The sequence below is a fragment of the Pleurodeles waltl genome, chromosome 1_2 (genome assembly GCF_031143425.1).
Source record: "Pleurodeles waltl isolate 20211129_DDA chromosome 1_2, aPleWal1.hap1.20221129, whole genome shotgun sequence".
Classification (NCBI taxonomy): Eukaryota; Metazoa; Chordata; class Amphibia; order Caudata; family Salamandridae; genus Pleurodeles; species Pleurodeles waltl.
Genome location: NC_090437.1, coordinates 668,774,786 through 668,797,105, shown reverse-complemented (window position 1 = coordinate 668,797,105; position 22,320 = coordinate 668,774,786).

Here is a 22,320-nt window from a genome sequence, read left to right as displayed (position 1 = left end):
GATGCAGTAACTCGTCTGCCAAACTCTAAATCAGGCCCTAAATCCTCTTTCCTAGTTTATGTTCTATACGGTTTTGACATGAAAAAAACGATGTCACTTCCTGTGCACCCGTTTGATGGGATATGGGATAATAGGTTGGTCAAGGCACTGGGAGACAGATGATTTTGCAAAGTCATTAACTGATGGGCACATTCCTCTATCAAATAAAGTGAAAATGATCGGGTTTAGGTTTGACTGTTACTTACACTTGCTTTATCAAAAACCTATTACTTATCCTACATCTCTCTGTATATGAAAATCAATCTCTTTCTTAAAGTGCTACCAAGAGCAACAGTTGCTTGAACCATAACCCAGTCTTAAGTAGAGTACAGCAGTAACCTATTTATCAGTGACACAGCACATTAATATATAGGCTTTGATGGATTGAAATTCCTCATTTTGCGAATTACACCTATTTATTGTAAAGTGAAAATGAAACATCAAACAACATACACATGTGTATTCAAAATTTGTAGTAAGTAATCACACCTAGCCATTATAAGCAACCACTCAAGTTAATTTTTTGTAATGAATTGTTAGCCTCAAACATAATGCCATTTTGAATGTAGACTTTACCTGTTTAAACCTGAGAGGCCTGCTCACATATTTATGCAGTTGCTTTGCACTCTCTTTCTTTCCACTGCAGAAGCTGTATTTTCCCGGAAGCCTTCCATTAGCTAGTAAATAGGTTTTAGAAATTGGGTTACTGGCAGACGGGGTGTGAGCCCTGGTCAAGCAGCAATCACAGTCCTAGTCACGGTGAGGCACAAGCAAACCCCAAATTAACCTGTGCTCACCCCCTGGTAGCTTGACACAGAGGAGTCAGGCTTAACTTAGAAGCAGTGAGTAAAGTACTTGTACAACCCTTCAAACAGATAAACACTGCAAACACCATGCAAAAAGTATCTCACACCAGCTTAGAAAAATAGAGCAGAATTTAATAAATAAAAAAAGACTAAAATGAAAAAAATCCCATTAATAGAACCGGAGTTATGAATTTTTAAAGAATAAACAGCAAAATAGCGCTTAAAAGCATAAATCGCCAACCGCAGTTATCTGGACACACTGAGCTGGGTCAAATTCGAAAGTTCAGACTGACCGCAATGAAGCGTGAATCGGATACAGTCCCAGATTAGGCCTGCTGAATTTTCACCTTCTCAGGTCTTGTGCCAAGACCCCTATTCACGTGCAGGAAGGTTGCCGGGAGCAAGGAGAGCGTCGCTGGTGGTGGTCAGCATGGCACAAAGAGCAGGCTAGGTGTCCCAGATAAGTATGCTGGAGCATTGTGTTGGTGGTCCTCCGTAGACAATCGATGCTTGCTGGGCGAAGAGACGGAGCAGTGCACTTCCGGTTTGTGGTTTCAAAGAGCCCAAAAGCTTGAATTTAACAAGAACCACACCAAGGGTGCAACATGTCAGAAGCACCTTTTGGGGTCAGGGACTCACTGATTATGGGTCCAGGGGCTGGGGGAGCTGGTTATGTCCCTGAGGCTCAGATCAGGAGGCTATCAGACTAGTCCTTTGAGTCACTCTGGGGCTCTAAGGTTCAAGGTGAAGATGCAGGTCCAGTTCTTCTTCCCCAGGCAAGAAGGCAGCAACTTAGCACAGCAAGGCAGCAGCTTCTTCAGAGTAGCAGTCCTACAGACTGATAGTCCTTGTAGAAGCACAGCGGTCCCTCTTCCTGACATAGTGTCCACAGGCCCAGAAGTGTACTGAAGTGGTGGTGTCTGAGGTCCTTCTTTTATACACCGGTGCCCTGATGCTGGAAGGTTGAAGAAGCTTCTAGACAGTGTCTTTGAACTGCATGAAATTCACTATCATCCCTGCCCTGGCTCCAATCTGGCTGAAGTGACAATGCAGGGTAATTAAGCCCCCTGTGTGGAGAGGGGACACAGTCTATTTAGGTGTAAGTGAGGCTGGGCCCGACACTTCTCTCCCATACTGCCATTGGTGGCCCGTCCTGGCACACATAAGCACTATAAGTGTGTTGGAACAGATATGTTAATTAAGAAATTATTAACAACTTATATGTGTGTTTATTAAATGAGAAAAATGCATAGAGAAATTAATAGTGGAAAATAATGTGCATGTTTAGAAATGTGCCCTCGGGGAGTGATCACCATGTGTACTAAAATAACATAAAATATGCGAAATAATGAAAACATATGAGAAACATGTACTAATATGTCATAATGAGATGTATAACCTATGTTTTGTATTAATTCAATAGTCTTAAACTAGCCGTACCAGAGGCCTAGTTCCACTGGGCCTTGCTCCGGCTAAACATGGAGAATTCGAAGGCCTCGCAAAGGACTGGTAACTGGAGACAGAGACCTTGAACCGCTCAGAGTTCAAGTCACTTAGCTACAACATTCTGCAATGTACCGACAGACAGGAGGTGGTGAAGACAAGTTGAAACAATTATGTGTAGTGTAGCCTAAATGTACTTTCCCAGGTCTTGAACAATGGAAGCACTGACTAGAGAACCATGTGCAGCAATTTTGATACCTGAAGAGCCGGATGATGTCTTCATCACAAGAAGAACCAATCAGCATTTTGTAAAATATAAGAATACGATTTGGTAAATAAAAACTATAGGTTAGAGTCATATCTTCCGACCGATTGATCAATTAGCAATTAGTGGGATGGACTGGGAGACCCGAATAAAAAGTCATGACAAGGGGTGACGAATCAGAACTGCGGGAAGAAAATTGATGACGTCAGGAGACGCTGTCCGAGTGTCAACACCAGGACAGTGCGCGCTCTACGGGCAACATAATGCAAAATGACCAACCTTATGCAATGTAATAATTCATGCACTGTGTGCTGATATTGCATATTAACTTTTTGCATTGCAGGTATTTATCTTGAAATGTCTTTAATACTGTTTGCAATGTATTGTTCATTTTCAAGCCTTTCCTAAAGCCTGGCTGGGTGTGGCTGGGTGTGGCAGGTGGGAAGGGCTTGGGTCTGTTTAAGGAACCTAGCCCAGCTCCACGTGCTCAGTATTCAGAGGTCCAGGTGCAGAGCAGCAGCATTTTCCAGGGCTCCTGTCCCGGAGGCCTACTTGGACATTTCCTGGCCCTATCCTCATTATCCTGCTGATCTTCAAGCAGGGCGGTAAGGCAGAGTTCGGGGAAGGCCCTCGACTCCGTTTTCTAGAAACATTTGAGTTTTTGGCTTTGTGATTTATGGTGTGTGCGATTTATTCTTGGCACTTAACCCTTGCAGTTCGGATCGGTAGAGTGCGCAATCATTTTGAATCCTGATGGTTGAATCGGCAACAGTGAGCGCGATTCATTCTTGGCAATTAACCCTTGCAGTTCGGATCAACAGAGTGTGCGATCATTTCGAGGCATTTGAATCTTGATGGTTGAATCGGCAACAGTGTGCACAATTCATTCTTGGCAATTAACCCTTGCAGTTCGGATCGGCAGAATGCGCGATCATTTCGAGGCATTTGAATCTTGATGGTTGAATCGGCAACAGTGTGCGTGATTCATTCTTGGCAACTAATCCTTGCAATTCGGATCGCAGAGTGCATGATCAATTCGAGGCATTTGAATCTTGATGGTTGAATCGGCAACAGTGTGCGCGATTAATTCTTGGCAATTAACCCTTGCAGTTTAGATCGGCAGAGTGCACAATCATTTCAAGACATTTGAATCTTGATGGTTGAATCGGCAACAGTGTGCGCGATTCATTCTTGGCAATTAACCCTTGCAGTTCGGATCGGCAGAGCGTGCAGTCATTCTAGGTACTTGAGTTTTAATGCGCTGTCTGGCAATAAAGTGCACAATAATTTCTGGGCAATTGAATCTTGAAACTTAGATCAAACAGAGTGTGATCTTTCTAGATAAAACGAGTTTAGTCAGTTTGCCTATTTTACTGTATCATTCATGAATACTATAGCAGTAAATTATTTGAGAACAAATGTACTCATTTACTCTTGATGTGACGTAATTGCTTTTCTAAGGATTAACTTGAGAGATTTCAATGTTCAGAGTACATGATTATAACAAGGTCACATTATTGAAAAGTTCTTGATCTCTCATGTTATTAGAGCATAAAGAATTAAAACACAGTTAATGAAGATTAATGTGAATGATCTTGCTATTGTGTTCTTAACTTTTGCTTCCACAGGTCTCCTTCCACGCTGTTCCCAACCTAAACCCCATCCCCCACTTGGCCATTCTTTAACTCTGTGCTATAATAGGTAGTAGAGTTTGGAGCTGCCAAGAGGTGGACCTATTGGGAACAGGCGCAATCCCCGAGGATCCGGTCTCGCTGACAGAATAGTGAGGCCACAAATTTTTATCCTCCTGGTTTGTGCTAGGTTTTCAATATGGCCACATTGGATGAGTTACTTAAAGTAATTACGCAGCTTCAATTGGATGTAGTCGAATCTAAAAACATAGCAACCAATCTAGCAGAAAGGGTGGATCAGTTACAAGACAAAGTGGGAAAGAAGGGTCAAGGTTCTCTGGGTGCGGGCTGGCCTAATCCTCCTCCTCAAAGTTTAGGAGGGAATCCTCCAACTAAAATATCACTCACAGTTCCCACAGACATACCTTTGGCTCCCCCAGAAAGGTTTTCAGGTGATCCTCAGAAGGTACAATCCTTTTTGACTCAAGTAGAATTGCATTTAACCTGTAGATCAAACACCTTCCCTGATCCCCAATCCAGGGTGGCCTTCTTGATTTCTTATTTGACTGGAGACACGGCCACTTGGGCAATCCCTCTCGTGCGTCGAGATAATCCTTTGCTTTATAACTGGAGAGACTTTGTCCGAGATTTTGAAAGTGTTTTCGATCGAAGAACAGTTACTCTGTCCGCAGACCGAGAACTGTTAGAATTGCGACAAGGAAATAAGGATCTTGTCTCTTACTTGGCTAACTTTAATCGTCTGGTAGCAGAAACGGCCTGGCCTGAGGAAAAGGCATCAGCCCTGTTCTATCAAGGACTCAATGATGAGTTAAAAGACATTCATGCACAGATTGATCCTCAACCCATGTAGTGTCAAGATCTGATAAATCTTGTTTTAAGGTTAGATCATCGTCTTGCAGAACAACGTGGAACACGTAAAAACACTGAGAAAAGTTCCTGGCGTGTTCATGAGCATAGAGACTCACAAATTCATGGAGGCCACAATCATGAACCAATGGAAATAGGAACCATCAGGCGGCCCTTAACAAAAGAAGAGAAAGATCTACGTAGAAAGAACGGACAATGTCTGTATTGTGGTCGAAAGGGGTATTTCACTAAAGAATGTCCAGCAAAACCAAAAAGTAAACAAACCCCTACCAAGAAGGTTGTAGCAAATACACAGATCAATCAGGAAAACTAGAACACCCAAGATGTAAGGAAGGGTTGTTTTTGGGTGTAACCGTGGACCCTTCACAAGATGCAAAAAAGGTTTTACTTGAGTCAAGACATTTAAAATTAGATCTAGAAGTACTGGTAAAACAAAAGACTTATCTAAAGAAAGCCTTAGTAGATTCCGGGGCTACTGGTAATTTTATTGATGCACAATTGATTCAAACATGGGGGATCCCATGTAAGAAGAAGAAAACACCAGAAATAATACGAGCTGTAGATGGAAAACTCCTAGCTGGAGATCCGGTGACTCTACAGACCTTCCCCTTGTCTGTAATCTGTAAAGGGGGAAATCAAGACACCAAACATGTAGAGAAAATAATCTTTGATGTAATCCACGCTCCTCAGTATGGAATTATTCTAGGAATGCCTTGGTTAAGTTACCATAATCCTTTAATAAACTGGCAAGAAAGGAAAATCACATTTTCTTAATTTCGGTGTAAAGGAAAATGTCTCCAAACATCAAATGTTACAGATTCCCACAAATCCCACATAGCCACAGCCACTGAAAAAGATGTAACACTGCCTTTGCAGAATTCATCCTTCCTTGATGTTTTTGATTAAAACGAAGCAGGAACCTTGCCACCACACAGACCTTATGACTGTCAAATTGACCTGACTCCTGGTGCTATACTCCCTAGTTGTCGTGTGTATGCCCTGTCTGAACACGAAAATCAATATCTAAGGAACTATTTAGACCAATTTCTAGCTAATGGCTTTATCCGTCCTTCCAAGTCTCCTGCCCCATCTCCTCTTCTTTTTGTTCCCAAGGCTAATGGGGATCTTAGGGCTTGTATAGATTATAGAGGGTTAAACAAAATCACAGTAAAGAATAAATACCCATTACTCTTGATCCCTGTCCTGTTGGATCAAGTTAAAAAAGCCGAAATGTATACCAAGTTAGACCTAAGAGGAGCTTACCTCCTAGTCAGGATGAGGGAAGGCGGCGAGTGGAAAAACGCCTTTAAAACTAGATATGGTCTATTTGAATACACAGTCATGCCCTTTGGACTTTGTAATGCTCCAGCAGCATTCTAATTCTTTCTGAATGATGTCCTTAGAGAATATCTATATCTATTTGCAATAGTTTATACTGATGATTTTCTATTATATTCTGTTAACGAAGTCGAACATGTACAACATGTCCAAAAGATTCTCACAGCCCTTCGGAAACATCATTTATGTTGCAAATTGAGCAAATGTGAATTTCATGTTACCACCGCTGAATTTTTAGGGGTCATCCTTACCCCTCAAGGCATGGTCATGGCAGAAAGAAAAGTGCAAGCAGTATCCGATTGGCCAATCCCAAAAACCGTTTGAGATGTTCAGTGCTTCCTTGGTTTTTAAAATTTCTATCATAGGTACATAGACCACTTCTCACAGACAGTGGCACCAATCATCAAGTTACTACGAAAGAAAGAACAATTTGTATGGTCTCCAGGAGCTGACAAGGTTTTTTCAATCTTAAAGGAAACCTTCTCCACCGCCCCAGTCTTGACTCACCCAGATACTGAACGTCCATTCATAGTAGAAGAACATGCTTAAGATGTGGCAATTGGTGAAGTGTTATCACAACGCAACAAAGATACCGGTCAGCTACACCCTGTAGCTTACATGTCCCGAAAACTAAACGAAGCGGAACAAAATGATGTCATAGCTGAGAAAGAACTTCTAGCAGTCCATGGTGCCTTTAAAGAGTGGAGACACTATGTGCTAGGCGCCAGATACACTATTACAGTATACACAGATCATCGTAATCTCCAGTTCATGAGTTCAGCTAGACTTTTGACTCCTCGACAATTACGATGGATGCTGTTTTTTGCAGAGTTTGATTTTGTGGTAACCTTTCCCCCAGCAAAGATAATCACAAAGTGGATGCCTTGTCCAGACAAGACTCTACCATGTTGCCCACAATCCAGCCGCCACGAGCTATCATTGCTCCAGACAAAATCCTCAAAACTGAAGATTTTTTTTGAAAATATTCGTAATTCTTTCACCATCGAAAAATGGCAGAAATGGGCTCAAGCAAACCCAAAAAGATCAATCAAACAAGGCCAACCTTTTCATGATGCATGTTTATTTGTTCCTACTACCAAGTTGTGCAAATTAGTGTTTCATTGGTTGCACGTTATACCTACGGCAGGTCATTCAGGTATTCCTAAGTCACTTGAACTAATCCAGCGATATTTTTGGCGGCCTACTTTCACAAAAGACGTCAAGCAAATGGTAACTAACTGTGAAGTTTGTGCCCGTACCAAGACAAGTCATTCAAACCAAAAAGACTGTTACATCCTCTCCCAACTCTGCTCCGACCTTGGGAACACATATCAATAGACTTTATTACAGGACTCCCAGTTGTTCAACATCACTCAGTAATCCTTGTAGTGGTAGATAGTCTCACAAAATATGCACATTTCATTGCTTGCAGGAAATTGCCTACCTCCAGTGAATTGGCAACAACTTTTAAATCAGGTGGTCCGTTATCATTGATTACCAAAAATAATTCTTTCCAATCGAGGATCACAATTTGCCTCTAACTTCTAGAAAACATAGTGCAAAACACTACTAGTTACATCTACATTATCTACCAGTCACCATCCTCAAACAGATGGCCAAACTGAGAGACTCAATCAAACATTGAAACAAGATTTGCATGCTTACGCTGAAAAAGCACTCCATTCCTGAGTATCAATGCTTTGGTTAGCTGAGCTGGCCTACAATAACTCGCATCACACTTCTACTGGAGTGACGCCCTTTTTCGGTCTATTTGGTTATCACCCAGATACTTTACCAATCACAATTCCACAAGAACGTTTACTTTCACCAGCAGTGTCAGAAACAATACGACAACTCCATCAAACCCAGAAACCAATCCAGCAACATCTGAACAAAGCAAAACAAAAGTATAAAAAACATTATGACAAAAAACATTGTGAGGGCCCACAATATAAGCCAGGAGATAGAGTGTGGCTTTCCACACGTCACATTGACTTCAAGAAAAGACATATGTTTAATCCCAAATATATAGGTCCTTACACAGTTCTTCAACAGATCAATCCAGCATCCTACAAACAGTTACCAAAATCACGATGCATTCATCCCGTGTTTCATACTTCTCTCCTAGAAAGAGCTTTCCAGAAAACTCGCTCTCGACCAACTCCAGTCCTGGTACAAGGAGAACTGGAATACAAAGTAAAAGAGGTTTTGGATTCAAAGTTTAGAGGTTGTACTCTCTGGTATCTAATATCTTGGAAAGGGTACGGTCCACAGAACGACTCATAGGTCTCAACATCTGACATTTATGCTCCACGACTAGTGCGGCGTTTTCACCGCCTAAACCCAGACAAACCAGGCCCTAGAGCGCATTCGGGAGAGGGAGAGTACTGTCAACACCAGGACAGTGCGTGCTCTACGGGCAACATAATGCAAAATGACCAACCTTATGCAATGTAATAATTCATGCATTGTGTGCTGATATTGCATATTAACTTTTTGCATTGCAGGTATTTATCTTGAAATGTCTTTAATACTGTTTGCAATGTATAGTTAATTTTCAAGCCTTTCCTAAAGCCTGGCTGGGTGTGGCTGGGTGTGGCAGATGGGCGGGGCTTGGGTTTATTTAAGGAACCCAGCCCAGCTCCACGTGCTCACTATTCAGAGGTCCCGGTGCAGAGCAGCAGCATTTTCCAGGGCTCCTGTTCCGGAGGCCTACTTGGACATTTCCTGGCCCTGTCCTCATTATCTTGCTGATCTTCAAGCAGAGCGGTAAGGCAGAGTTCAGGGAAGGCCCTCAACTCCGTTTTCTAGAAACATTTGAGTTTTTGGCTTTGTGATTTACAGTGTGTGCAATTTATTCTTGCCACTTAACCCTTGCAGTTCCGATCGGCAGAGTGCGCAATCATTTCAAGGCATTTGAATCTTGATGGATGAATTGGCAACAGTGAGCGCGATTAATTCTTGGCAATTAACCCTTGCAGTTCGGATCGGCAGAGTGCGCGATCATTTCGAGGCATTTGAATCTTGATGGTTGAATCGGCAACAGTGTGCGCGATTCATTCTTGGCAATTAACCCTTGCAGTTCGGATTGGCAGAGTGCGCAATAATATTGAGCCATTTGAATCTTGATGGTTGAATCAGCAACAGTGTGCGCAATTCATTCTTGGCATTTAACCCTTGCAGTTTGGATCGGCAGAGTGCGCGATCATTTCGAGGCATTTGAATCTTGCTGGTTGAATCGGCAACAGTGTGCGCAATTCATTCTTGGCAATTAACCCTTGCAGTACAGATCGGTAGAGCGCCCGATCATTCTAGGTACTTAAGTTTTAATGCGCAGTCTGCCAATAAAGTGCGCAATAATTTCTGGGCAATTAAATCTTGAAACTTAGATCAAACAGAGTGTGATCTTTCTAGATAAAACAAATTTAGTAATTTTGCCTATTTTACAGTATCATTCATGAATCCTATAGCAGTAAATTCTTTTAGAACGAATGTACTCATTGACTCTTGTTGTGACGTACTTGCTATTCTATGGATTAACTTGAGAGAGTTCATTGTTCAGAGTATATGATTTTAACAAGGTCACGTTATTGAAAAGTTCTTGATCTCTCATGTTATTAGAGCATAAAAATTCAAACAAAGTTCATGAAGATTAATGTGAATGATCTTACTATTGTGTTCTTAACTTTTGCTTCCACAGGTCTCCTTCCCCGCTGTTTCCAACTTAAACCCTATCCCCCACTTGGCCATTCTTTAACTCTGTGCTATAATAGCTAGTAGAGTTTGGAGCTGCCAAGAGGTGGACATATTGGGAACAGGCGCAAACCCTGAGGATCCGGTCTCACTGACACTGAGGTGCTGATATTGGGCTCATACTCTGTGAGCCTGATCTGTAGCCGACAATTGATGACCTGAAGACGAAGACTGTCTTGTTGCTGATCCATCTTGGATAGGTAGCTATGAAAATGTGACTGACAATTATGTGCCTTTTCTTCTAGGTACCAACTGCGCTGTTTTAATTAGATTTTCACTTAGGTAGCCTTTTTTTAAATTTATGTTTTCTCTAAATAGTTTTCGCATGAAGATCCACATGCTAATTAATGCTAATCTTGGTTAGGTAGGTTGTTAGGGGTGACGTTGACAGTGACAAATGACTGACAAACTTAATTGCTGAATTACATTATTAATGCTGATATTCATAGCTTATGGTGTTGCTTTGCCGCGTATGTTTTCTTCAAGAAATAATGTCTTATAACTGATGAATTACTAAAGAATTGATTTGAATAAAGATTGAATTAACAGATGGTTAGAATTGTAAGCAATAGGGAATAAAACTTGTTAACCCTTTTCCTGAGTAGTGGTTATTCTTGAGTATTAAGGTCTAAAGTTGTTTTTTCATAGAATGTATCTTGATTATTGATGTTAGCTACCATTACGGTGGTCACTACATGGCTACGATACTCCATGCGATTCAAAAGGTTCATCAACCTATACGCGCCCCCTTGTAAGTTTACTTACTAAGGACCGGGCGCGCTAGCAAATGTGTGGCTGTCTAGAACGAATACACAAAGCCCAACTGAAAATGACACCCAATCATGTGACCAGAGATAGGCTCCAGGCACAAAATGGCTAAGGCAGGAAATTGCCAACTTTTTAAAAGTGGCATTTTCAGAATTGTAATTTAGACTCTGACATCACCATAAAATAGGATTAAGATTCCAGAGAAACCAATATGAACAGTTATCTCTTCCCATTTGGGAAGAATGTAATAAGGCAACTCCAATGTTTTCCTACGGGAAAGATAGTCCTTTTCAGTAGTGAAAAACAAAGGTAAGAGTTTTTAACTATCAGGGCATGTAAAACTTAAAAGTACATGTCCAACTTTTTAAATACATTGCACCTTGCCCTTTGGGCTGTCCAGGGCCGACCCTAGGGGTGACATATATGTATGAAAAAGGAAGGTTTGGGCCTGGCAAGAGATATATATTGTAGGTTGACATAGCACTTTAAAACTGCATACACATGCTCTGCAATGGTAGGCCTGAGGCATGTTTAAAGGGCTACCTCAGTGGGTTCTGCGGGCCCACTAGCACCATTTAATTTACAGGCTCGGGAAACATGTACTGCACTTTACTAGGGAATAATAATTAAATTAAATATGCCAATTGGGGATAAGCCAATATTATCATTTTTAAGGATAGATCACACACAATTCAGCACTGGTTAGCAGTGGTAAGGTGCTCAGAGTTCTAAGCCCAACAAAAATAAGTCCAGACAAATAGAAGAGGAGAGGCAAAGCTTTGGGGGAAGACCACCCTAAGGCGGGCAGGTCTAACAATAGGCATTTGCTATGTATTAGATAACTGATATATCTAATAGTGATGTTCTCACTGGTAGAAGAGGAAGATGTACGGAAATCATCTCATCGGAACAGCTGCCTGAACCATAACATTCTGTTCAGAGTAACAACTCAAGGAGAAAGCTATGTATGACCTATTGGAAAGACATGCAAAGCTAGGGAGTTTATGTGCTCCCCGAGTTTGGAGAAGACCGATTGGTTCACAGGAGTAAGGATGAAGTGAAAAGTGTTTTGCTGAATTATAATAACTTGTGTTCCTTAGACTAGAAGCAGAGTTTTTTCCAACCTTTTCTGAAGTGTGAGCTACAATTGCTCAAGGAAAGTCTTCCTGAGCTACCAGAAAACGTTGTTACTGTATAGTAGCAATCACATATGTTAACATTATAATGTGTATACCATAAGCAGGGTTATTAGTAGTGGCCACCCAAGCATTTCCGGTGAGGTCACAAGCAGAAATATCAGGAAAAGGCACACCAATATTAAATGCCTCCAACTTGCTAATGAAAAACCTGTCAAAGCATCAAGTATACTCTAGCACAAAGGGCCACAGCAATAAGTCTCCCATTCAATTATCAACTTAAAATTTGTTTTGTAACTGTGAGTGGAGACAGATGGTCATGAGGCAGACCCCATAGGCTGATACATTATGTGTTTGAGCTTTATTATAATATCCTGTCATTGCTTTGGCAGCCTGCTAATCTGAGGGTCTTAAGGTTGAGCAGTGCTGCCTTCTTTGACATGCACAGAGCCTCTGAAAGAGGTATTGGGCTCTATTTCACATCTGAGTGAGTTACTCATTGGAGACCCCTGGACTAGCGAGAGCAGATCCTAGAGATGTGGCAACTATAAATCAGAGTGCCATCAACGAGATACAGCCAACACGTGTTTCGTCACACAAGTGACTTTATCAACGCGTCTCAACAGGTTATCACCACAGGCTTATCAAGGCCTGCTACACCTGCCTTCTCTTTCATATTCATGACCCCACTCAGCCATACTTTTAAATGGCTCACTCCTAAAAGCTTCATTTGACCTTCCAATAGCCCACACAACCGATTACGGGGCACCCACATTACTTACCCTCGTTACGTACCATTCTGGCCGCATAGCCCAGCCTTGATAAAGTCACTTGTGTGACGAAACACGTGTTGGCTGTATCTCGTTGATGGCACTCTGATTTATAGTTGTCACAAATAAAGACACCTTCTGCAAAACAGACCTGAGACTCCATTCAACTCTTTCACTTCGACTACACACCACCAGGGATACCTATCCCTGCAACACTATTGAACTTTATATTCTGTGTGCTGTTGGCCTTCCTGTTTAATATTTGTCCTTGGGTACTCTGTTACCCATTTTTTGTGCCTACTGGGTAGTAAGGCACTGGGCCAGATTGCACCAGATTCTATGTTTACTTGGATATTTGTCTCAAAATCATTGTTTTACTGTTTAGATGTGCGGCGTCCTTTCACCCTTACTACCCTTGTTTGCTGTTTCTAGATTTTGACCAGTAACCATTACCTCAAATCCTGCTGTTTCAGAGGCTGCAGGTGGAGTAGCTGCAACAGGGTTTATCCTAATTTGGCAAAATTCACAGACTGATAACTGGAGTCCACCAGAAAAATGTCAAATCTCTAAGAGAAGGGAGAAAACTTGTTTTCACAACTCAAGTTGGGGAGAATAGGACCATTCGATAAGAGATTCTTTCCCAATGGTTTGAGGAAACGCTAGAGAGTAGAGGCATAGGAGAGACTGAGCCAACATCCAAATCTTAAGGGAGAATTAGACCGTTATATGTACAAAAGTATAGGTGCGAATTGGAAGAAATCATTTGGGGACGTTTAGACAACTCACTCAATGTGAGGGTAATGGGCTGATATTTATAAGGGGATTACACGATGTGCAGCTACAACCTATGAGAAATTAATAGAATTGGCATGGAAATATAAGGTAGACCTTTTTAAGGCTCTTCCTTTGAATAAACGTTTGAGGGGACATCTAGATGATGAAATGATCGTCCCAGTGCAATCTTGAGAGATGAAGTTACACGTTGTTGATTTGGTTAAATGCATTCAAAAATAGAGTGATTTTGACAGATTGGAGAGCAAATGGGTGATAAAGCAAGGAATGCAAAATAAGCAAACAGGCAGTGTTGAGGTAAATGGCAAAGCCCCTCCAGCATCCCGAGGTGAAGATGAGGCACTGGTTTACCCTGTGAGGTAGAAACCAGGTGCAGGGTATGATCATGTGCCAGGGAGTCAAGGTATTCTTGCAGCATTCATGAACAATTTCCCTAAATTCAGTTAGAATCATGCACAATGGTACACTCAGGTTGACAGGTTTGTGGACAGATTTGAATACCTTTTTTAACATTGTGGTACCAAGCAGTTCATGAGTTGGAGTACAAGATAGCTATACAGTGGCCACATACAGAACCCCCAAGGGATCCACATACTCGTGCACCATCTCCTATGGTGATGACAAAGTATAATGAAGTGAACACTTTCCTGAAAAGAAAAGGTTCGCCAATGGATATTGATTGGCTAAAGATATATGAGAGACGGCTCAGGAAGCTAAAGAATCAGTGCATGCCTATTATGTACAATTTTTGCAGGTGTTTAAAAAGCACATTGGTCAAGAAAATCCTGAAAGGGGAGATATGGGAAGCCTTGTGTCACAGTTCATTCTGGGATTGTGCCCCGAGATCAGTATGCAGATACAACAGAACGTGATTTGTTGCCAGACTAAACCATTAGATGAAATCTTGATAGATGCTAAGTAATGAAATTAAGAACAAGAGAAGAAGCAGGAAAGAGTAAAGGAAAAGTTCAAGTCCAAGCACAGTTGGCTCAGAAAGGATTTCAAAACCAGCCGTATGTGGGAAACATTGATGGAATGCAAGAAGTTAGTTACCAAAGTGAAGTTCAGACGATGCAAGGTGGAACTGGCATTTCACAAGGCAGAGGTCGAGGTGTTCTGATTGATCCAAATTCTGGGGTACCTATCACAACATTTAGCAGAACAACTCCTTGTCATTATTGTAGTAAGCTTGGGCATTGGAAGAGGGAGTACCAATAGAATCCTGAAAGAGTCATAAACCTCAATGATGCAGGTCCCGCAAGCTCCGATTTCTCCACAGAATGTGGGTAACTCTATGTTTAATGCTTTAGGCTCCAAGAGCAAACACAAATCCTTTCCAAAGTCAGAACCCATTTCAACAATTTCCCATGTCTTGAAAACAAGAGCTTTGACTCCGACAATTCCCAATGATGGTGCCTGAGTGGAGAGGAAGATTGCGTACTTGGCACAGTCTTACATGTAGGCCAGAGTGGTCCATTTGTAGAAGATAAGGTGAAAGGCTTCCCAGTTCCATTTTTAATTGACACTGGTGCTACCCAATACACTGGTAGAACAGCGGAGGTTCCTGACCTACACCTCTCAGGAAAGAAGACACAAGTTGGAGGTGTTACAAATAAGCAAATATCTAACCAGCAGTCAAAGCAGGCCCCTGCAAGATAGGTTAATTTGAAGAGGAATATCAGTTTCTTGTGAGTGATTCAATTCCTGTAAATCTGTTAGGAAGGGATCTTTTGTGCACATTATATTGCATGGTTTACTGTACACCAGATGAAGTTGAGTTTGAAACACATGATGAGGATGTTAAATTTAAAATGGCCAGCCAAGGACCGCAGTTTGACTGTTCCTTGTGAGAAAGGTAGAAGACTTGCCTTCCAATTTATGAGATACTTTGAAACCATGGGATTTTTCAGGTTAAGACATCAACTTTTTAAAGATGAGGAACCTAATTAAACCAAATGCTGTGTTTCCAATGAACAACTCCATACAATCTCACAGATAAGACAGTGGCTACAAAAGCCGAACTGCATATATTGGCTCATGCAGTATTTGAGAACATTTAACAGTATAGTCATTTCATGTTGTCCTGTCCAGCTACAGTATGTTTCAACTCCCATATGATGCTCAATGGTTCACAGTGGTTGATCTTTGCCAAAAAAAATTCAATCTCATGAGGATATTCAGTTTTTCTTCTCCTTTAAATTTCAAAATAGAGTTCTGGCATAGCACTGAGTCTTAGAAGGGTATGCACAACCTCCATCGATCTTTATTCAGATCTTGAAAGGAATCTAGAATCTTTACAAATGGCCTGTAATTCTGTTTGTGTGCAGTATGCTGATGACCTGCTTGTGGCGTCAGGTACACAAGAATCATGTAAACAGAGACTATTGTCCTGCTAAATCGATTTGGCTCAGAACGGATTCAAGATGTCTCCCCAGTAAGTTGCAATATTGTCAAAAAGAGGTTCTGTACCTAGGACATCTCATTAAGAAGGAAGCAAGAGAAATGCTGACATTTTGAAAATGAATTCATCTAAAACACAGAGAGAAGGCAGAATATTTTTGGGAATGGTCAGCTATTGTGGACAGTGGATATCCAACTTTTCCCAAGTGGGCAAGCCTTTACTGAGGCTGATGCACAAATATGTGCCTGGTCCGCTTCCATGGGACGATTGCTTAAAATTGTTCCTAGCGTTGAGAGACGGTCTCTGTCAGGCTGCGGCATTAGGATTGCCTGATTATAGTAAAATGTTTAATTTGTTTTGCAGAGAGAGGGAGGGCAGTGCTCTTTCAGTATTTCCTCAATTGCATGGACTCTCTTAAAGACCAGTGGCATACTTTTTGACTACCCTTGACCCTGTAACCGGAGGACTGTCAGGCTGCCTTAAAGCAGTTGTGGCAGTTGGTGTTAGTAGTGAGAGAGGCGAGAGCATAATCATGAGATATCCTCTTACAGTGATGGCCCCACATTAAGTGGAGATTTTACTTACACGAACTAAAGCTCAATATATGACTAATAGCAAACTCACAAAATACAAACAAAAATGATTCTTGCTGCTGGAAATGTAATTTTAAAAACATGTCAGACTTTTATTCTAGGCACCCTTTTGCTTGAAAGGGAAACTGATGGGGAAGAGGTTAACCATGACTGTCTCAATGGCATTGATTTGTGCACCAAACAAAACCTGATATTAAGGATGAGCCCCTTGATGAGCCTGACTATGTAATGTGTGTTTACAGCTCATGTTTAAGAGATAATGGGGGAATTTGAGAGCAGCTAATGCTGTCTACACAATGCAGGGTGTGGTGGAAGCTTCCCGGCTTTGAGGTGTCACCTCTGCTCAAGTGGCAGAATTGTCTGCCCTATGCAGAACTTGCTATCTTTGAGACCAATTAAGGGTGACAATATGACAGACAAATCAATATGGTTTTGGTGTGAACCATGACTTAGGACAATTGTGGTAGCAGAGGAGATTCATGACTTCATCCCCATCTCCTGTTAAGAGCAGAGACTATTTGATGAAATTTTAAGAAGCTTCACAGTTGCCTCAAGAAATTGTGCTTGTTAAATGTGTAGCTCTCAGAAGTGGAAATGACTACATAACCATTGGAAACAGACATGCCAAGGAAGTGTATTTTGCAATTGTGACATGTGCATTTAGTAGAAAGTATGCAAATGAATCTGATAAGGGCACTACCTTTTCAATGCTGTTGTCTGTAGCTGATACTTGGGATGAAATCAAGAGATTGCAGTAGGAAGTGTCAGAGACTGAGCAACATAAATGGTTCAGAGCAGGATTTATTAAGAACACAAATGAAATTTGGATCTCAGCTGACGGAAGACCTGTGTTACCTGATAGCCTGTAATTCCTAATAATGAGACATTTTCATGGTCCCGCGCGCATAGAGAGGGATGCCAGGATGAGGTTGCTCAGGCAGAATTGGCTTTTTTTTCACAAAGTCTGTTTATTGTAAGTTTTTGGCAAAATTACACAAGATAAATGACCGGCGAAATACAAACAGTGTGCAACATGTTATAAGTCTGTGGTGGGCATAAAAAGGGACCTAAGTACACATTGCGCAATGTAGTATAACATGAAAAATGACAAGGGGGGAACAGAGGGATAGAGAGAGGGCAGTTTTTTAAACTGGGGGCATTGAACATTAGATAATGGCACGTGCTAGAGGAATAGGTAATGTTATTATCAATTGCCAGATTGGAGGACCCCTTGGGAAATAATCCTGGGATGGTGCAGTTGTAAGGAGTGCTTGTGTGTGGCTAGCTGGTGAATACAGTCCAAGAGTGAAGGGGGGCGAGGGAGATAGGTAAACTAGGGGTTAGGCTGCTCTTGATGTGTGGGTAGCATCCCTTTGTCACTGGTATGAGGTGTGGTGGCAGTGGGGTCGAGTTTAGCTTAGGAAGCGTGCTCAGGGCATCCAAAGGAGGGTGGTTGAGGGACGTTCAGGGCTGAGAACTTGCAAAGTAACACAATAATTGGTCAAAAAGGTGCAGGGCACACAAACAAGGTGGTTAAAAAATCAGGTATTTGAGATGAGACATGTGGTCTCTGAGGGGTTGCCATTGTTGTGTGAATTTTTTATCTGAGCCTTAGAGTTTGTGGGTCATGTGCTCCATTGCTAGGGTATGCCATAACTTTGTGAACCAAGTTGCAATGGGTGGGGCTTTAGGGGACTTCCAGGCAAGAACAATAAGTTGCTTTGCCATTCCCGTCATATGTTGTACCAAATACCAGTCTGAGTGTGTCATTGCATGTGACAGTGGGCAAAGTCGAAGGATGATTATATGGTAGTCCATGGGAATAGGGTACTTTAGTGTGTCTTTTATATGTCTTAGGACTTCCTGCTAGAATATGTTTAGGTGTGGGCAGGACCACCATATGTGCTGTAAGTCACACAGTACTGCCCCACCTCTCCAACACATGGGAGGCAATGCGGGTCGGGATGTAATACCCCTGCGTCAGAGATTTATAGGCAGTTTCCTGTTGGGAAATGCTGTGAAATGTCATAGGGATATCAAGCCATATGTTTTCTACTGTTTTCAAGTGATACCTTGCGTATGAGTAGATTCCCATTGTCTTTGATATGGGTGGCTTGGGACAGTGCAAGATTGTTGGAGGACATCATATGTCTTAGAAATCAAGCCTCGGGTGCCTTCAACATTTCAGACCAGCGTTTCAAAAAGGGTAAGTGAGCGGGTAGCAGCCTCCGTATTGGAGGGCTGTAGGGCCCATTGATGTAATTAAAGATGCTGCAGACATGAGGCTTCAGAGAGGTGTGCATTACTCAAAGGGTGTGATAGCATTTCCCTGGAAAAGATCCTGCAGTGTTCTACATTCACTTTTAATCCACTCTGGGAAGGAGTCTCCCAGAAGCACGAGTGAAAAATCTGGGTATGCAAGCGATAGCAGCATTTGGGAACGGGAACCTAGAAAGATTTGTGCTCAAATCAAGTTTGTCCCATACCATGTGTGTCGGGGTCGCTGCGGGGACATGAATGTTTTGGAAGCCATGCTAAATCCCATAACGGTCTACAAGCTGCCGCCCGATCGATGTGTACCCAATGTGTTTTTCTCTCTCTGACCACACACTCCGAGGTTAATCAGATTTGGGCAGCCCAGTAGTAATCGTGGAGGTTGGGGCACGCTAGACCATATTTATTTCTGGGTAGCATAAGCAACACATGAGAAATGGGGGGCTGTTTCCCTTGCCATATAAATGTGCAGAGCTTTCCCTAGAGTTTTATTATGTCTTCAGATGGCATGGGTGTGGGGAGTGACTGGAATACCTATAGTAGCCAGGGAAGAATGATAATTTTAACTGCATTTATGCTGCCTAGCTAGGAGACATAAAGTGGCTTCCATCTACGGAGGGCTTCTAAAATGTTTTGATGTATGGAGGGCCAGTTCGAATGCATCCACATATAAAGGTCATTGGTTATGATTATGACCAGGTACTCAATAGAGTGTGCTACCCAGTGGAATGGAGTCATCTGTTGGAGATGTGGGAGGGTGCAAGGGGGTCTGATTGTGTGCCTTTGACATAGACATATTCATTTTGTAGTTGGATATGATTTGGAAAGCTTAGAGAGCGCGGATCACTGCCGGGAGGGAACTCAGCAGATTAGTCAAGGCAAGGAGAAGGTCATCTGCGAAAAGCAAGACTTTGTGGTCCCGCCCTCGACAAGGGATACCAGTTATTTCCAGGGCTTGGCGAAGGTGGATGGTTAGGGGTTCTACTGCCAATGCAAAAGGCAGAGAAGAGAGGGGACACCCCTGCCTGGTACCTCTGAAGAGGGAGAAAGGGAGAGAAGAGTGATTGTTGAACCGCCACCTAAGAGGCCATGATTCTACTTATCATTGTGGGACCTAGGCCTATGTTGACAAGGACCTCGTGCAGGAAGGGCCAACTCATCCTGTCAAAGGCTTTCTCCACATCTAATGAGAGCAGAAAAGCTGGGATGTTATGCAGGTGAGCCTTTCCCTCCAAGTGTGTGAGTCAGCAGATATTGACCAGGGCCTGTCTGTGATGAATGAACCGTACTTGATTAAGGTCTATGAGGCCAGGGAGGATGGTTTTGAGATGATCATTTTAGTGTAGATTTTTGAATCAGTGTTAAGCAAGACTATTGGGTGGTATGAGAAGCAGAGGGTCAGATCCTTGGAACCAGAGTTATTTCAGCATGGGACATAGTTGGTGTGAGGACGGTAGAGCTAGAGAGAGAGGTTTAGAGAATGCAAAGGTGATCCCATAGCTGAGGGAAGAAGATCTGATAAAATGTAGGTGGAAGGACATCAGGGCCAGGCGTTTTCCACTTTGGGAGCATTTTGAGAGCCTTCGTAGCTGTCCATACTAGAAGGTTCTTCCAGATCTTGAACGATTGCAGGCTCCAAGGGCTGCCAACGCCAGCCTCTAAAATAAGCCTGTATGGCCAGTGGGTCTTTGCCCCTGGAATCGTACAAGGTGTTCATAAAAGGTGTGAAAGGCACCCCTTTTCTCTCGTATAGCCCAGCTGTCTCCCTGACTGTGGATCTTAGATATGTGTGATTTAGCTTGCTGATGTCTGAGTCAGCATGATAGTAGGGTGCCTACTTTATCGTCCGCCATCATAGAATTTCTGTTTGAGTGTAAGTAGGGAGCATTCAGCTTTGTTAGTGCGGAGCAAGCAAAGCTGCCCCGTAATAGAGCTAGCTGTCATTTTGTTCCTTTTGTGGGGTTTCATTTCTCAATTTGCTCAAGAGAGCGGATTTCCTCCGTAAAATTTCTCTAAATGAGACAGGCCTCTTAGGCTCTAACAATGGCAATAGTAGAAATAGTAACCCAGATGGTAGCCTTGAAGCCATCCCACAAGGTGTGGAGGGGGGTGTTGGGGAGAGTGTTAAGTGTAAAATATTCCGCAATGGCAGCTCTAGCTACAGGGTCCAGGAGAAGTTGGGGGCGAAGCACCAACGTGGAACGGTGTGGGGGTGTCCAGGGCATGACGTTCAGGTGAGTTTGATATGTGCATGGCACGATATAAAGATGTCTGAAATGCACGCAGTTAGGGCTTTGAGGAGAGAGTGGAATACAAATAGTCAAAGCGTGAGTAGCATAGGTGTACATGAGAATAAAATGAATAGTCCTTGGTATCGGGAAGAAGATAATGCCATGTGTCTACCATACCAGGGTCATTAATCTCTTTTTTAAGTGCGGTCGACATAGCGCCCGTGCCCTGAAGGTGTGTTGTGCATTGGTCTAAGGAAGGGTCCCAAACTAGGTTGAAATCTCCCCCTAAAATATGTTCCTCAGGGATGACTTTAAGTTGGTCTCATAGGACTTTTTTAGGAAATACTTCTTGTGACTGGTTCGGATTATAGAGGTTCAAAAGGGTGAATGTGGACTTGCTGTTTGTAATTGTCAGCTTAAGAAACCTGCTGTCTGGGTCCATGGTGACTTTGGTTGGCTTGGTAGAGAAGTCCCTTTAAGGAGTATGGCAACTCCTGATGTTTTGGTAGATGAGTAGATGTGGGGGCACAATATTGGCCAGGGTATTTGGGATGGGCCATGCAATGACAATCTATTTGTGTTAAGTGAGTCTCTTGTGAAAAAAGCAGATAGCGCCACATCTGTTGTCTTTTATTGGGGGAGTTCAAACCTCAAACAATGAGGGAGAATAGTTTGGTAGGGGGATTAGGCCCCATCGCATGTCTCTGTGGTCAGCTGTGTGCGGCCAGATGGGAGGGAAATTGGTGCCTTTCTGAATAGACGATTAAGAAAGGGCTGCACGAGGAGTGTGTACCAGTGAGGAGCGAATTTGCCTAAAAAGGAAAGGTAAGGAGGGTAGAACAATGCCAACAGGGCCTAACATAGTTGAGCTCTATCCAGGGCCTGACAGAGAGGTCCGCCAGGCCTCTTTGGTTTGCCATCCCCATTAAGAGCCGCCCCATGAGGGGAGACGTAGACCTACAGAAAGGGTATTAGGAAGTAATTAGCATGGTAGGGATATCACAAAGTTATACAACTGTATAGTCTTTGGTGGGCAGCTTGAGCTCCGGGCCGTGGGCTTTGCATTGAGGAGTGACAGCGTCTCACAGCCCATTTGAGCCCCATATATAGGGTGCAGGTGGCTAAAGATGGTAGAAGTTCGTGCACATGCTATGGGTGTTTAGAAGACAGCTGCAAGGGTTCTTGCTCGCTA